This window comes from Oncorhynchus clarkii, chromosome 8 (assembly GCF_045791955.1).
Source record: "Oncorhynchus clarkii lewisi isolate Uvic-CL-2024 chromosome 8, UVic_Ocla_1.0, whole genome shotgun sequence".
Lineage (NCBI taxonomy): Eukaryota > Metazoa > Chordata > Actinopteri > Salmoniformes > Salmonidae > Oncorhynchus > Oncorhynchus clarkii.
Genome location: NC_092154.1, coordinates 19,916,862 through 19,935,276, shown reverse-complemented (window position 1 = coordinate 19,935,276; position 18,415 = coordinate 19,916,862). Strand labels below are relative to the sequence as shown.

The following is an 18,415-nucleotide window of genomic DNA, read 5'->3' as shown; positions in this document are numbered from 1 at the left end:
TGAAAATATGGGTTTTTCACGATAGCAGTCATGCCTGCATGTCACAGTCACACAGGAGCAAAATAACTTGATGAACTACAACAAAACAATAGATTTCAGGCATTTACAGCTTACATTTTCAAATGCATTTTGTCTGATTTTACTGTTAAATTAACCTTGCATTGTTATACATAGATTACATTGTTGTATATTGTACATGTATCTCGGGTGAGCTTAGAGGGTACAGTAGCAAAAAAAGGAAACTCCCTCTATGCAGAATGTAAATGGTAATAGATAAATATTGTTCAATACTAACTTAGCATAATATTGTAGTCTACAGTGTGGATATGTATACCCCAAACCATCGGTTTCCAAATATTGATTTTGCTATCTTTTTCACCATAAATCACTGTTGTTCCAATTAAGTTCAGTATGCTCCTATTAAGCTAATTTTGCACTGAAACCCATGGGGATAGTGTGTTGATATCCCTAATATTCAATGATTATGCATAAATTGTTTGTTTTTGGTTCAGATTTAAGTTGTTTAAAATCACACAAAAACTACAGTTATGCATATTATGCATCGAGCCATACGCCTTTCCCAAGATTAGAAACAATTATAAACCTCTGTACTCTCTCCGAGATGTTTGGAATGGTAGGTAGTTGTTGATGCAGAGAGAGAAGAATAAGACCAGGCTTGAGGGATAAAGGACCTACAAGTGGTGGACAAAAATGCTAGGGACATGAAGATGCACTTTTGGGTGGGGGCATTGTCATATTGTTGTCCTTCATTCATCCAGGTTATCCCATTTGTTGGTCCACCACCTATACCTTTGTAATACACAGTAGAGAGGGAGATTTGAAACAGTCTTCAGATAGGCTTTAGGAAGACAAGTCAAACTAATTAACAAGAAAAGCAGTACAGCAAATGTGAATCCGCTTTCATATAATTACTTACTGTGTGTTACTTGTGTGTGTTATGGTCTTTGTTGCATGGCCGGCGTGGGTGAAGGTTATTTTATTATATATTTACTTATCAAGCAATAACACACCTGAGTTAACTAATCATGTCTCGATTGAAGTCAATGATTAGTTCATTAGCTAAATCAGGTGTGTACTGGTAGGCAAGAACAAAAGCCTAAGTCCACTGTTATGAGTGCTACTTTCATAATGAAAAGTAATTATGCGTTTATTTTAATAACTTTAGGGAGATTAATATTATATAATTCAACATAAGAAATGTCCATATGTAAGTTTTGAACATTTGGAAATGTATTTAAATAGATGATCTAAAAGTGGGATTATTTGGAACAACCATGGGTTTAAAGGGTACATTCAGTAGGCACCAAATTAAGCCCAGTCCAGACTTTTCACATATTTTATCAAATCTTTTTGTTTTATAAAAAACAATTGTAAGTAAAGTCATAAAACTTCACATCATAAATGAATATTTCATTTTATCTGGACTTTCTTTTCTTAAATAAATTAGGGCAGAATATGTTAGAAATGTCTAAGCTTAGATTTTGGTAGGCTTAATAGGTAGACTTACCCTACTTGTTTCTAACACAATGTTTCTTATAAACTCAATAGTGAATCAGGAAGGTAAAAACATGTAGTTAGTAATGTATTATTGCAGCTTCTCATTTCAATGTCAAATTGCAGTGCAAGGGGGAAACAACAATGCCTTTTCTTTCCATTTTCACTCGTTTCCACAGTTTCACATTCTTCCTGGGGGTTTGGATGGCCGCCTGTACTAATTTAACGGAGAAAAATATTATTCAATCACAGCTGATGTCCCGTCTGAGAAACAGTAGGTGCTAGTGGTGAAGGCCTACATGGAGAAGGTGTGTGTGTGTGTGTGTATTTTGTACATTAATTTATTAAGAATCCCCATTAGCTGATCCCCATTTGCAGCTACTCTACCTGGGGTCCAGCAACATTAAGGCAGTTATATACAATTAAAAACATTACATGACATTACATTTCATAACACTTTTCACAACACATCAAGTGTGTTCACTCAGGCCTCCCAAGTGGCGCAGTGGTCTAAGGCACTGCATCGCAGTGCTAATTGTGCCACTAGAGATTCTGGGTTTGAGTCCAGGCTCTGTTGCAGCTGGCCGCGACCGGGAGACCCATGGGGCGGCACGCAATCGGCCCAGAGTCATCCGGGTTATGGGAGGGTTTGGCCGGCAGGGATGTCCTTGTCCCATCGCGCACTAGGGCGTAGTGCACGCTGACACGGTCGCTAGGTGTACGGTGTTTCCTCCGACACATTGGTGCGGCTGGCTTCCGGGTTAAGTGGGCATTGTCTGTACGGGAGTTGCAGCGATGAGACAAGACTGTAACTACCAATTGGATACCATAAAAAATTTTAAGCGTGTTCCCTCAGGCCACTATTCACGTATGTGACTCATTTCAGGAAACTAGTAGTATGTCGCGGGTCACTACTTCACAAGAGAGCCATTTGAACGTAAACTTTTTTCGAAAAATCTAAAATGCGTTTTTGAGCAGAAATGCAGAGATGCACAATATACCGGTGAAGACATCAGAATCGGCCGATATTAGCTAAAAATGCCAACATCGGCCTGCTGTCTAGTTTAACGCTGATGTGCAAAACCGATGTCAAAGCTGACATGCATACCTATATAAGGTACATGACGTAATGACGCCGCATAAAATGTTGCGCTACACGTGCAACACAGCATTCCTAACCTAGCCCACAATGTCTGCTGTGTGGATCAAGCAGTCAACAAGTCGAGCAGTCATTTAAAAGAGTAAGAACATCCATTAATGCCAAGATAATGGAATTCATTGCCCTTGACAATCAACCGTTCTCTGTCATGGGTGACGTTGGCTTTCGCCGACTGCTCGAGCACCGGTACACACTACCAAGTGCAATATTTTTCAGATGTTGCCCTACCGGAGTTTATTTTTGCAACAAAAATGTTTACCTTTATTTAACTAGGCAAGTCAGTTAACTTCTCTGGCCAAAAACCAGGGAAAATGCAGAGCGCCAAATTCAAATAAATTACTATAAAAATCAAACTTTCATTAAATCACACATGCAAGATAGCAATTTAAAGCTACACTTGTTGTGAATCCAGCCGACATGTCAGATTTCAAAAAGGCTTTTCGGCGAAAGCAAACAATGCTATTATCTGAGGATAGCACCTTCGTAAACAAAGAGAGAAACGCTATTTCAACCCTGCAGGCGCTACACAAAACGCAGAAATAAAAATATAATTAATGTCTTACCTTTGACGAGCTTCTTTTATTGGCACTCCAATATGTCCCATAAACATTACAAATAGTCCTTTTGTTCAATTAATGCCGTCGACATATATCCAAAATGTAAATTTATTTGGCGCGTTTGATCCCGAAAAACACCGGTTCCAACTTGCTCAACGTGACTACAAAATATCTCAAAAATGACCTGTAAAACTTTGCCAAAACATTTCAAACTTCTTTTGTAATACAACTTTAGGTATAATCAATCAAATTTAAGATGGGATGATCTGTGTTCAATACAGGAGGAAAACAAACTGAAGCTAGCTTTCTGGTCAAACAGTACACTTCAAGTGACCCTCGTTCAAGATGGCGGTACTTCTTCATTACACAAAGGAATAACCTCAACCAATTTCTAAAGACTGTTGACATCCAGTGGAAGCGATAGGAACTACAAGAAGGTCCCTTAGAAATCTGGATTCCCAATGAAAAGAGAGTGACCTCAAAAAAAGAAAAATCTGAATGGTTTGTCCTGGGGGTTTCGCCTGCTAAATAAGTTCTGTTATACTCACAGACATGATTCAAACAGTTTTAGATACTTCAGAGTGTTTTCTATCCAAATCTACTTAATAATATTAGAGGTCGACCAATTATGATTTTTCAACGCCGATACCGATAACGATTATTGGAGGACCAAAAAAGCCGATACCGATTAATCTGACAATTTTTTTTACATTTATTTGTAATAATGACAATTACAACAATACTGAATGAACACTTATTTTAACTTAATATAATACATCAATAAAATCAATTTAGCCTCAAGTAAATAATGAAACGTTCAATTTGGTTTAAATAATGCAAAAACAAAGTGTTGGAAAAGAAAGTAAAAGTGCAATATGTGCTATGTAAGAAAGCTAACATTTCAGTTCATTGCTCAGAACATGAGAACATATGAAAGCTGGTGGTTCCTTTTAACATGAGTCTTCAATATTCCCAGGTAAGAAGTTTTAGGTTGTAGTAATTATAGGAATTATAGGACTATTTCCCTCTATACCATTTGTATTTCATTAACCTTTGACTATTGGATGTTCTTATAGGCACTTTAGTATTGCCAGTGTAACAGAATAGCTTACGTCCCTCTCCTCGCTCCTCCCTGGGCTGGAACCAGCAACACAACGACAACAGCCACCATCGAAGCAGCGTTAACCATGCAGAGCAATGGGAACCACTACTAGAAGGATCAGAGCGAGTGACGTTTGAAACGCTATTAGCGCGCGCTAACTAGCTAGCCATTTCACTTCGGTTACACCAGCCTCATCTTTGGGGTCACTTAGAGGTTTGGGGTCACTTAGAAATGTCATTGTTTTTTAAAGAAAAATAAAGAAAATTGTCCATTAAAATAACATCAAATTGCAGATTTTTTTATGGAATATCTACATAGGCGTATAGAGGCCCATTATCAGCAACCATCACTCCTGTGTTCCAATGGCACGTTGTGTTAGCTAATCCACGTTTATCATTTTAAAAGGCGAATTAATCATTAGAAAACCCTTTTGCAATTATGTTACCACAGCTGAAAACTATTGTCCTGATTCAAGAAAAAATAAAACTGGCCTTCTTTAGACTAGTTGAGTATCTGGAGCATCAGTATTTGTGGGTTAGATTACAGGCTCAAAATGGCCAGAAAAAATTACTTTCTTCTGAAACTTGTCAGTCTATTCTTGTTCTGAGAAATGAAGGCTATTCCATGTGAGAAATTGCCAAGAAACTGAACATCCCTTACAACTCTGTGCACTACTCCCTTCACAGAACAGCACCAACTGGTTCCAAACATAATAGAAAGAGGAGTGGGAGGCCCCGGTGCACAACTGAGCAAGAGGGCAAGTAAATTAGTGTCTAGTTCGAGAAACAGATGCCTCACAAGTCCTCAACTGGCAGCTTCATTAAATAGTACCCGATAAACACCAGTCTCAACGTCAACAGTGACTCCAGGATGCTGGCGTTCTAGGGAGTTCCTCTGTTCAGTGTCTGTGTTCTTTTGCCCATCTTAATCTTTTCTTTTTATTGGCCAGTCTGAGATATGGCTTTTATTTTTATTTTTTTGCAACTCTGCCTAGAAGGCCAGCATCCCGGAGTCGTCTCTTCACTGTTGGCGTTGAGACTGGTGTTTACCGGGTACTATTTAATGAAGCTGCCAGTTGAGGACTTGTGAGGCATCTGTTCATTCCTGTGCTGTTTGTAACTACCCTGGTAGGTTGACTGGTAACCTGAACCAGATTGCAGGCACTGGTTACAGTTTGAAACTTTTTCTTGAGTGGGCAGCTTGACTTACTTCTCTGTTGATATCACATACATTATCAAGCATTTCACACATGTTTTCCAGATACTGACTGTTAGCACTTGGTGGTCTATAGCAGCTTCCCACAAGAATGGGCTTTAGGTGAGGCAGATGAACCTGTAGCATATTACTTCAACAGTATTTAACATGAGGTCCTCTCTAAGCTTTACAGGAATGTGGTTCTGAATATAAACAGCAACACCTCCACCATTGACGTTTCTGTATTTTCTGTAGATGTTATAACCATGCATTGCTACCACTGTATCATCAAATGTATTAACTAAATCAGAGATTGTCAGAATATGAATGTCATCTGTTACTGGCAAATTATTGTGTGTGTGTACACACAAATTGGGGGTGGCTACCACCCAGAAACGTGTGCAGTCAGCTGCCTGCAGAGGAAGCCATCACCAGTGTCCACGATCAGGTGCTAGCTACATTCCTCTAAACCATTCACTGTCACATCAGATAGATAGACAAGTTCGCCAGCACCAGCATATCTATCTTGGCTCAATTCCCCTCAAGGCTTTCCTGGCCTCCTCTCCTCTAAATAAATACAAGCTCAATGCCCTAATTCCACTGAATCCACCACCGCCATGTTGTCTTGTGTGGCTTCGGGTGGCGTTGTGGGGCCTCAGGGCTGCCTGAGAGCACAGCAGAGCATGTCACAGAGTAGTGAGGGAGGGACAACAGTAAAGGCACCACCTCACAACCCCTTACTGGTGCAGGATGAGACTCCATTCAAGACTGACCCAATATTACACACCTGGGGGAGACTCGGGAGAGAAGGGGGTTCACAGTGTCCTTGAGCTGCAAGGAGGAGGAATGGAATTAATTGTACAGACTGACTGATGCTAGTATGATAAACTGGCACCACAATTCATGAAAAACAAATATCTTACAATTTATGAGGACAAGCAAGCTATCAGTTAGCATCGTCAATGCTGCTATTATTTCTTTGGCATTCCTTCTGCATTGACAATGGAGTGTCTTATTCAGTGTAAATCAATATGAAGGGGAGGATGAGGTGCCAGTTGGCTAGCGTGAGAGTTGAGGTGGTTATCACAACTGTCCTTGACAAGAGGAAGTGTTTGTATGTCACACACACATATCCTGCCACAGTGTCTGGCTGCAGTCTCCTTAATCCCATGGTGTGCAATGTTATGGTCACTGCTGCTCTGTCTTCCTGTGTGTGCAACCTGTCATTCAAACTGTTTGAAAGAAGATGACAACAGAATGACGACAGATACAGCATATATCATAGCCCCCCTTTTCTCCAAAACCCACTGGACTATTCCAAGTCCATTGACCTACTGCTTGCTCATAAATGAAAACTGGAAAGTCATTGCTTAAAGGGCAATTCTGCCACTTTCAACCTCATATTCATTCTCTCCAGCACCATACCAGTGTCTACATACAGTGCCTTGCGAAAGTATTTGGCCCCCTTGAACTTTGCGACCTTTTGCCACATTTCAGGCTTCAAAAATAAAGATATAAACCTGTATTTTTTTGTGAAGAATCAACAACAAGTGGGACACAATCATGAAGTGGAACGACATTTATTGGATATTTCAAACTTTTTTAACAAATCAAAAACTGAAAAATTGGGCGTGCAAAATTATTCAGCCCCTTTACTTTCAGTGCAGCAAACTCTCTCCAGAAGTTCAGTGAGGATCTCTGAATGATCCAATGTTGACCTAAATGACTAATGATGATAAATACAATCCACCTGTGTGTAATCAAGTATCCGTATAAATGCACCTGCACTGTGATAGTCTCAGAGGTCCGTCAAAAGCGCAGGGAGCATCATGAAGAACAAGGAACACACCAGGCAGGTCCGAGATACTGTTGTGAATAAGTTTAAAGCCGGATTTGGATACAAAAAGATTTCCCAAGCTTTAAACATCCCAAGGAGCACTGTGCAAGCGATAATATTGAAATGGAAGGAGTATCAGACCACTGCAAATCTACCAAGACCTGGCCGTCCCTCTAAACTTTCAGCTCATACAAGGAGAAGACTGATCAGAGATGCAGCCAAGAGGCCCATGATCACTCTGGATGAACTGGAGAGATCTACAGCTGACGTGGGAGACTCTGTCCATAGGACAACAATCAGTCGTATATTGCACAAATCTGGCCTTTATGGAAGAGTGGCAAGAAGAAAGCCATTTCTTAAAGATATCCATAAAAAGTGTCGTTTAAAGTTTGCCACAAGCCACCTGGGAGACACACCAAACATGTGGAAGAAGGTGCTCTGGTCATATGAAACCAAAATTGAACTTTTTGGCAACAATGCAAAACGTTATGTTTGGCGTAAAAGCAACACAGCTCATCACCCTGAACACACCATACACCACTGTCAAACATGGTGGTGGCAGCATCATGGTTTGGGCCTGCTTTTCTTCAGCAGGGACAGGGAAGATGGTTAAAATTGATGGGAAGATGGATGAAGCCAAATACAGGACCATTCTGGAAGAAAACCTGATGGAGTCTGCAAAAGACCTGAGACTGGGACGGAGATTTGTCTTCCAACAAGACAATGATCCAAAACATAAAGCAACATTTACAATGGAATGGTTCAAAAATAAACATATCCAGGTGTTAGAATGGCCAAGTCAAAGTCCAGACCTGAATCCAATTGAGAATCTGTGGAAAGAACTGAAAACTGCTGTTCACAAATGCTCTCCATCCAACCTCACTTGAGCTCGAGCTGTTTTGCAAGGAGGAATGGGAAAAAATTTCAGTCTCTCGATGTGCAAAACTGATAGAGACATACCCCAAGCGACTTACAGCTGTAATCGCAGCAAAAGGTGGCGCTACAAAGTATTAACTTAAGGGGGCTGAATAATTTTGCACGCCCAATTTTTCAGTTTTTGATTTGTTAAAAAAGTTTGAAATATCCAATAAATGTTGTTCCACTTCATGATTGTGTCCCACTTGTTGTTGATTCTTCACAAAAAAATACAGTTTTACATCTTTATGTTTGAAGCCTGAAATGTGGCAAAAGGTCGCAAAGTTCAAGGGGGCCGAATACTTTCGCAAGGCACTGTATGTGAAAACAGCATATTTCTATGATCTGTGGTTAAAACGAAAGAAACGGTGATATTCAAAACCTGCAATGAGTTTTTAGCTAGAGGGAGGGTATTTTCTTACTCCCCATGTCACCATGAATCTTACAGTGCTTGAAAATCACAGTTTTTTAAATGTTTAAACTTTTGATTATGTAATTGGGTAGAACTTTTTCTACAAAAAGCAGAAATATCCCCTTGTCACATACACTATATACACAAAAGTATCTGGACACCCCTTCAAATTAGTGGATTTGGCTATTTCAGCCACACCTGTTGCTGACAGTTGTATAAAATCGAGCAGACAGCCATGCAATCTCCATAGACAAACATTGGCAGTAGAAGAGCTCAATGACTTTCAACGTGGCACTGTTCTAACAAGTCAGTCCGTCAACTTTCTGCCCTGCTAGAGCTGCCCTGGTCAACTGTATGTGCTGTTATTGTGAAGTGAAAACATCTAGGAGCAATAACGGCTCAGCCGCGAAGTGGTAGGCTGAGTGCTGAAGCACGTAGCGTGTAAAAATCTTCTGTCCTCAATTGCAACATTCACTACCGAGTTCCAAACTGCCTCTGGAAGCAACATCAGTACAATAACTGTTCGTCGGGAGCTTCATGAAATGGGTTTCCATCACCGAGCAGCCGCACACAAGTCTAAGATCACCATGCGCAATGCCAAGCGTCGGCTGGAGTGGTGTAAAGCATGCCGCCATTGGACTTTGGAGCAGTGTAAACGCGTTCTCTGGGGTGATCAATCACCCTTCAGCATCTGGCAGTCCGACGGACGAATCTGGGTTTAGCCGATGCCAGGAAAATGATACCTGTCCCAATGCATAGTGCCATCTGTAAAAGTTTGGTGCAGGAGGAATACTGGTCTGGGACTGTTTTTCATGGTTCGGGCTAGGGCTGGGCGATATGGCCAAAGTATTATATCACGGTATTAAAAAAAAAATAATAATTGTATAGCATGATCAACTGTATCAAAAGCCTTGATGAGATCAATAAAAAGTGAGACAGTGTTGTTTTTTGTCGATTGATACATTGATAAAATAGAGTTAGTATATAAAAACACTTTTAGCTGTTCACTCACAAGGGGTTCAAGTATTTTCACCAGGGGTGACAGCTTTGATATTGGCCTATAATTATTTAAAAGAGTTGGATCTCCCCCTTTTAAAAGTGGTGGAAGAAATACTGATTTGCAGATCTTTGGATTGAACAGATATGTAAGTGGTTCAGCTATGAAATCAGCTGCCAGATTTAAAAATCAGGGAACAAAAAGATCAGGACCTGCAGGCTTTCTCTGATCTAAGGATTTCAGGGCATTATGTACCTCCTGCACTGAGAATGGCAAAAAGCTAAAAGTTTGACCAGCTCTCGCTGGTTCATCCACACAGGGTTGTACAGAGACAGAGGACACTGAATCAAACAGCCTACCAGATGATACAAAGTGCTAATTGAAACAATTCAGCATTTCAATTTTGTCATTTACAGCAACAAAGTCCTTCAATACAGATGAAGGTAATTCATTAACATTACTGTTTCCAGACATAAACTTAATAGCCTTCCAAAACATTCTAGCGTCATTCAGGTTATCCAAGGTAAATGATTTCTGAGTAGTGAGAGATCCTAGGGTGGCAACACATACATTCTAAGTGATTTCAATGAGTTTTTCTCCATTCTGATTGTTCTATACTGTTCAATTCAACTTCAACCCCAAAATATGTCATAATTTTCATACATTTCTGCATTTGAGATCATTTCCACACTGTAATGTAGGGCTGCACGATACGGGCAGGCAATCTGGGCCTTATTTTTAATCACATGTTGCAATTTGACTTGCGATTTACAGCAAAACACTTAACTTTTGGAATCATGGGAATAGAATGTCTGTTCTAATTATATAGTTATAATATGATAGTGGGCACTTTAATACAGTGTTGTTTGACATGACAACGAATCAAAATGCCAGGGAGGACTTATTGTGACAGGGTAGGAACTAATGTGTTGATAGATTATAGGGACCCCTAGGAAACACCTTTGGCTACATTGAACGTTTTCTCTTAGCTACTTCATGTTGCTAACATATTCTTGCTTTGCGTTTACCTCTTTAATTTAGAAGACACTGTTGAACAAACAACATGCTGATTTAGGTCTACACCATTACTGGTATTATCAGGCTGTATAGCTAATTACGCTTGCTCTTACTCAGTACATTTATTAGCTGGCTAGCTAGCGATTAGCATTAGCGGCTAACAATCAGAGGCTAACAAGATTTAGGAACAACTTGCTAAGAAAAGACAAACTAGCTGTTTGCAGATGTATGAAACACAAACGAATCATGTGATTATAGAACGCTAGTAGATTTATATTAAGAAGCCACATGAAAACGGCATCATTGTCATCAACAGTGCTGCATATGCTGCATTGACCATGCAGACTGAATGAACGCAAGTGTCTCGTGGTTGAGGAACATCAAATGCGCTCCTTGAGTGACAGGGGACGCGGCTAGGTCTGTGTGGAAAGCGGTATAGAAAGAGCGGAGAGAGACGACTCAAGTAGCGAAGTAAACTATAAAAATGGACATTACACTCTGCATATCACATTTAACAAACCAAACATTCAAATACCATTATAGAGTGTAAAGTAAAAACCCAAACCGGTCCATGCATCCACGTTATACCGCCCAACCCTAGTTCGGGCTAGAGAAATCTTAACGCTACAGCATACAATGAATGACATGCTACAAGATTCTGTGCTTTTTGGCAACAGTTTGAGGAATGCCCTTTCCTGTTTCAGCATAACAATGCCCCGTGCACAAAGCGAGGTCCATACAGAAATGGTTTGTCAAGATCAGTGTGGAAGAACTTGACTGGCCTGCACAGAGCCCTGATCTCAACCCCATCGAATACTTTTGGGATGAATTGGAACGCCGACTGCGAGCCAGGCCTAATCGCCCAACATCAGTGCCCGACCTCACTAATGCTGTTGTGGTAGAATGGAAGCAAGTCCCCGTAGCAATGTTCCGGACATCTAGGAAAGCCTTCCCAGATGAGTGGAGGCTGCTGATGCAGCAAAGGGGGGATCAACTCCATATTAATGCCCATGATTTTAGAATGATGTCCACATGTGTCCACATACTATTGGTCATGTAGTGTATGTATGTGCTGGAGATAATGAAAATGAAGTTGAAAAGTGGTGGAATTGCCCTTTAAGTGCACAATACAGCATTTCTCTAACAATGCTAAATAAACATGTATCGAGACTTGCACTCCTGTCTTTCCAAACATCCCTTTTTAACACACAAGTCTGTTCTGTTTTTAATTACTTTAAATGCTACATCCAAAGAAACCCAGCTGAGGCACTCTCCTATATTTCTTTAATTGATGGTTGTGCTACTATCCTATTTCATAGCAGAGTTCCTCCTGGGTTGTGTCCCAAATTGCACCATATACCATATATAGGGCCCATAGGGCTTTGGTCAAAAGTAGTACACTATGTAGATACTAGGGTGCCATTTGGGATGTAAATGCAGCAAGGGAAAGGAACATTGAAAAACACTTAATTAGCAGAAAAAGCATGCTCTCTAATTATTCTTCTGTTTTCTATGCTGATTAAGTGCTTGTGTTGCTGAGGAGGGCTATTTTAGGAACATTGGTTCCACTGACTGAACTATTTACAAGTTTGTCAAAGTGTGCTTCCTAAATGACACCCTATTCCCTATATAGTGCACTACTTTTAAAATAGTGCACTATATAGAGGACAGGGTGCCATTTGGAACGCGCACAAAGACATTCAGCAGAACTAGACTATCTATAAAAAACATATGGTTCCCAAGTGGATACAGTACCTACTATAGGAAAGTTCTGGTTTGAATACGACATGTTACATTAGTGGCTCAGCCGACAGAATACAAACTGAAGGGAGCGCGTGCTGATTTCAGTTGAGACCAAACTAGGCTAATTTGAAAAAGAGAAGATGCATTGATTTGAGTAATGGGACTGATTTTAGGGGAAAACATACTGTCGTGATTTAAGGAGGAGAATGCAGACTGATTTAAGTAGTGGAAAATAGTACCCAAGGTCAAGCAGGGGGGCAGAGTGCACAGTCTCGCTATAGGATGTGGTGCACACTTCTCCCATTTCCTGAGGCAACAGATCCTAAAAAGGCAGCTATACTATAATAACACCTTTGACTGCACACACAGCATGTTGAGCACCCAGAGGCATGAAAACAGAACCAACAAAGTGTAACGGAATCTCTCACAGCATTTACAAAAGCAAAGTGGTTGGGGGGTGGCAGTACAATGGTTAATTGTGTTTTCACCTGATCATGGTATAGTTTATACATTTTCTAGGCTTGAGAGGTTGTCTGATCTACGCGATAAACCACAACCAAGGTTACTTCCTCCCTGTCAGTGAGCAAAAAGTTAATACCTCTCACTTCTTTGAAAACAGCTGACTACAGCATGTGCAGTAACAGGCAAATAGCGCATCCTTTATGCACCAAAATACATCCACAGAGAGGTTGAGCAAGTTCACTCACATAAACACATCAACAATTCTTGAGACATAAGCCTATACCTAAAGTTTCAACTATAACTAGTCCTTAAAGGTCAAATCATCACTTTAATACTTAGGAATTTTTGGTCCTATTCAATAATTAATGTGAATGCGGAAAGAGGAAAACAAACCAAAAGGTAATAAACAATTGCATTGCCTGAGTCAGAGATAAATATGTGATGTTCACATCAAACAGATCCTAGAACTGGCAGAATAGAACTTTTTTTAGTGTAATGTTTACTGTTTTTAATTTTTTTTATCACTTTTGTTTATTATTTATCTCACTTGTTTTTGGAATGTAAACATATGTTTCCCATGCAAATAAAGCCCCTTAAATTAAAATTGAATTGAGTGAGAGCCAGAGGCCCTGTGCTCCTGTCAACACCATATTCCCTACATAGTGCACAACTTTTGACCAGAGCCATTTGGGACACATCCAGAGACAGAGACACTGTGGTCCTGTCAGTGTGCTCTGGTAGAACAGCCTGGAGACGTCATGGTTGTGCTCAGTCACACAAAAGGAGCTGGCCCATTACTACTGATGACTGAGACCTTTCTTCTTCAATTCAAGCAAATGAAGGAGAGCAAAAAAATGATGCTCAGTGATTGTTTTGATTTTGCTAAAATCAGAGAGCTAACTAGATTAGCTGCTTTAAATGACACAGTTGTTAAAAACTATTTATTCTGACACTGTGAGGATTGTTCCGTCATAACCCTGTGTTACTCCCCAATTTCACGACTTAGTTATAAACCCCATTTCTTAAAAACTCTTTAGCAATGTCCTTCTCTTATCAAGTAAAATGTGTAAAAGTGTGGTGGTTCTACTGTTTTGGTTTATGTCATGTTACAATGTTGTGTTTACTGTTTTTTGTAAGTAAAAAATAAACTCTAACCACACTTCGCCTCAAGTGATTGGAATCCGTTGAACTGAGCGATTACTTGCAGCGGACCCTGCAAAATCTACCACACTGGTATTCCAACAATGTGTCAAATAGCCTTATCAACGTGTAATGATTCAGTAATGCAAAGTGCCTCTTGCAACTAGGCTCTAATGGTGGTGGAGTCAGTCCACGTAACCTTTGCAGTGTCATACTCAGTAGATGCATGCAATTTAACCACTGAACTGGAAAGTCCACCATGTGAAATGGGAGGATTCCATTTGAAGCTAAGGAGTTAGAGAGCTGCTTTACCAGGGGGAGGGAGGTTCAACTGAGTCTCTCTTCCTGACAGCCACACACAGGCCAGGGTGGGGGAGGGTTAAAGCCAGAGGCTCTGTCTCTCTCTTCCTGAGACAGACTGCTGCACTTGGCATAATGTGATGTATCCTTATAGTGTACTTACTATGTACTGCTCTCATAGAGATAAGGGAACATGACTATAACAAACAATATGAAACCAATCAATAAAACGTTAGTGTCCACCTGGTAGGGTAATTGTGATGCAACATTTTACCAGAACACTCCAACTACTTCACGATGTAGCTATTACTGATAAAACTATGAACAGGACAGAAAAATGCTCTGGTGGCAAAATCAACCAAATCCAGTGTCTGACAGATAGGAAGGTAAGCCAGCATGACTTCCTAAGTTAAATTTCCTCTGTACTGTTGATCCAAACAACTAGCACTTGTACTCAAGCCAGAATACTCATATAATTATCCCTCCCCCTGCCTAGTCAAAAAAAACAGCCCCTCTCTGACTGGGAAGGGGTTGTTGTGCAAATGATAAACCTCAAAACCAGTCTTTCAGGAGAGAGGATTCCAGTCTTGGCAATAATGAACCATAACATTTTGAAACACCATGCCATTAGCCTTAAAGATACAACAGCAACAGGAACTGACTATTAGTCCATGAAATAAAAAAGCACACAATGCATTTTCTTTGTTTTTCAGCTTTGGTTGACTAACATCTATCTACCTTGTCCAATGTGTGTTTGCAAACGGCACATTTGAAAACTAAGCAGGGAGACATTACTTTGACCGTGAGCTTGCAAACAACATCAAACAACTTCATTCTTATTCACTAACTCAACACTGTATACAAATGTTTAGCCTAACCTCCCTTCATTCACACTCACAAAACACCAAGTCATTGAAGAAATACTGTGCTCCCCTCACTGCACTTTCAAAATAATTGAAAAACTGAATGTACAACTTCATTATCTCTGATGAAGACCTACACAGAACATCCATCCACTCCAGTCATCGTCTTGTTCGAACTTGTGATTTTATCTGTGGATTAGCGCTTATCAGAGTAAAACGTGAGACTATCACCCCCAAAGAGTGGCAAATCAGCAGGGCTTTCTCAGCGAGCGACATATATTTGCCCAGCTACAGGCACACATGGTTTCAGTTAGGGGTCTGCACCTATAAACAGTTGGCCATGGCAGCTTATTGGTCAGGAAGTTCAATGTTGACTGCAAGTCAAGACAGGCACAAGCTGCTAATGAATAATACTCTACCCAAACCACTATCAGCAACACCAACACAACCATTGGAGACCAATAGAGAAGAGATTCTAGAAAGCAGTAATTTAGTAATTTAAGTAATTTAAATGGACCGCACTAGACCCTTTACAGCCAGGCTATTGACAAATCACTGTTCAATATTTTAACTTTGTAGCAAAGGGAATACCACAAAGGAACATTCAGGCATTTACTTTAATTACATGGAATATCAGGAATACCACCCAATTATTTGGAAGAGAGTTAAATCAAGAGAGCTGAATTAATAGCCTATATGGACAAAAATAGGGCAAGATAACAAGATGGTCCTTGTGTGCAGTGACAACTACTATGCATGGAGATAGTATACATGTTGTGTATCCATAAAGTTAGCGTGGTTGAAGGCTGAGGTTCATATTCCAATGATTGATTTGCCCTAAATATTAAAAAACAAAAGCCTTACAAGGGGAATATTGTTTAATTCCAAGTGAGCAACAACAATCTGTGGTTAAAACAGTTACTGGCTGACATGTAGCCTATAAAGGCCAGGGCACATGATAAAGTATTCATTATTTTGAAAGACACTATGAGCAAAGTGTGCACAAATAGCGAAATAGGCTACATTAAACCATTGCAAACAAGGCCTGAACCATGTATGTCTTTGTAGATAACAAACTATAATTAAGGTAAGATAGTAAATATATTATTATTGTAATGTGTCAAACCCACCTCCCACACATGCTCCCCTGCACCTATCCATATGAAAGCTGTCAAACCTCTCATCTGAAATACTCCTGAAGGGACATTTCAATATATGGGTCAAATCTGCTCAGATGATCAAACTAAGTGATTACATTCACTTTAACTAAGAAATATATCTGTATCACATAAGTGAGCGAAGAAACAATTATAAAATGATAAAGAATAACATATAGCCTAATTGAGAGAATGTGCAAACATATTTCATATAAGTTACATAGAAGGGAAGGAGAAAGTACAGGGCAGGCTACTGTTACTGCGTTTGACACCTCGAGGTAATTCGATTCGTGCAGCAATACAATTCATTACATGTAGTCTACAGGAGACTTTCGATTAGCCTACTTATTACATTGGGCCTGTGCTATGCCATTCGGAACTCCTAATATGTCTCTAGGCAATATTTGGGGAGGCCCATCAATGCAGCCGATAGGATAGACAGGCCATCATATAATTGTAAAGCAATGTTTTACACATTTAGATGCTGGCAACAACTGCAGCTAACTTGTTACATTTAGGAAGCATCAAACGTCCGGGTAAATTACCAGACCAACTATCGCTACTTGCGAGCTACTATGTTAGCTACGTTACCGAGCTAACTAACTTTTTGAAAACTATTTCCCAAAAATAAATCTAACTTATTTGAAGTCACAACACTTGATATAATCATATTGGCATTATAACGGCCGTGTTACAATTTAGTTGTGCACTCGGGAACACCATGGCTGACGAAGAAGTTTTGCAAGAACTCTCAATGGAAAAATGTAGCTACTATAGTGTAGCCTTTATAAACTACAAAACATGCACGTCAGCTTTAAAATGAGCGGACTATAAATGCAAGGTTTACAGCTAAATTTGATTACAAATGTGTAATAACATATGCATGCTGGACACAACAAATCGCACATAGCTAAACGAAATAGCTCACCAGATGCAGTCAAAAACTTTTTCACACCTGAAAAGCCGACAACAGAAAGTTTGTTCTTCGTTTTCTACTTACCAGAGGGATGTGCTCGCACATACATTTCAAACATGTTAGTAGCGAGTTGTTAGACCGAATTTCCATTTACAGTAACTCAACTACAACTTCAACCACTTCTGGTTCTGGGCCTATTCTGAAGCATTCGCTTACCGTCTCCGCCGCCGCTCCCCGGGCCACCTTCAACACCCGAAACTCAACCACCGAATCTCCCACAGGGCCGTGGTGCTGAAAGAAAAGCGGCGAGGTGGACTTCGTAGACGGAGTTTCTACGGTACCCAGGCCTTCTCTGTTTTGACCCGAGTGGGGGGTTACTACAGCCCCCGATGTTTCAGAGACACGGGAATTCTTTTGACAGCTCTTCTTCTTTACCCCCTCTACTCCCCCTTAATTTCTCTTTTCTTACTTCCAACAGATACGAATCAAAATACTTGTCACAGAATATGGCGGCTGCACAAACGAGCGCCTATCGCGAGACTTTAATTTTTCCTCCTAGGGGAAAGTTATGTTAGGGGAGAGGAAGTATGATTGCTAAATCCTCTGTAGAAGCAGAGACAGAGAATTAACAGTTTGTGGTAATATTATTGGAATGGAAACTATCAACAGACGTGTGGGAGGAATACAGGTGGGGGTTAGGTCTGTGTCACTCTGAGTCTCATGGAACAACAGAGAAAATTAGGTCACAATAGTTATGTGCTGCTAGAGTAAAAATACTGTAAATTGGTAAGTACACACCCACAATGATATCTCACCCATAATAACAATAATACACACCCATAATATCTCAAAAAAGGTATCCAACAGACAAAATGGATTGTAAGTGATTTTGTAAACCAAAAATGATGTCCAGAATAACACCTTCTAAAAAAAACTGCTTGTTTCAGCTGGTGGTCAGCTGTAAGCAGGTCCTCCCCTCAGAGGACAGCTATACTAAAGCTGGGAGCCAGTGGGAGGTTATAATGGTCATGTGGGTAGTCACTGTGTGTTTTTGACCCCCAAAGAGAGGAGTTCCGGGGGAGGCGAGAGCTACAAAAGAGCAAGGAAAAAAACAAATCTAGCACGGTGT

At 40.2% G+C, this 18,415-nt stretch overlaps 1 protein-coding gene across 7 annotated transcripts in view; it reads right to left on the bottom strand.

The window, feature by feature from the left end:
• Positions 1–17,825, bottom strand: part of LOC139415074 (TGF-beta-activated kinase 1 and MAP3K7-binding protein 2-like) — a 70,336-nt gene extending 52,511 nt beyond the window's left edge. For 3 of the 7 annotated variants that reach the window (XM_071162850.1, XM_071162849.1, XM_071162853.1), the window contains exon 1: positions 17,503–17,809. The gene's annotated coding sequence lies outside the window, so the exon portion shown is untranslated. Of the gene's footprint in view, positions 1–17,502 lie in introns of all 7 variants that reach the window. The other 4 variants (XM_071162847.1, XM_071162848.1, XM_071162851.1 and 1 more) reach the window with 4 other exon arrangements.
• Between the last annotated feature and the right edge of the window lie 590 nt (positions 17,826–18,415).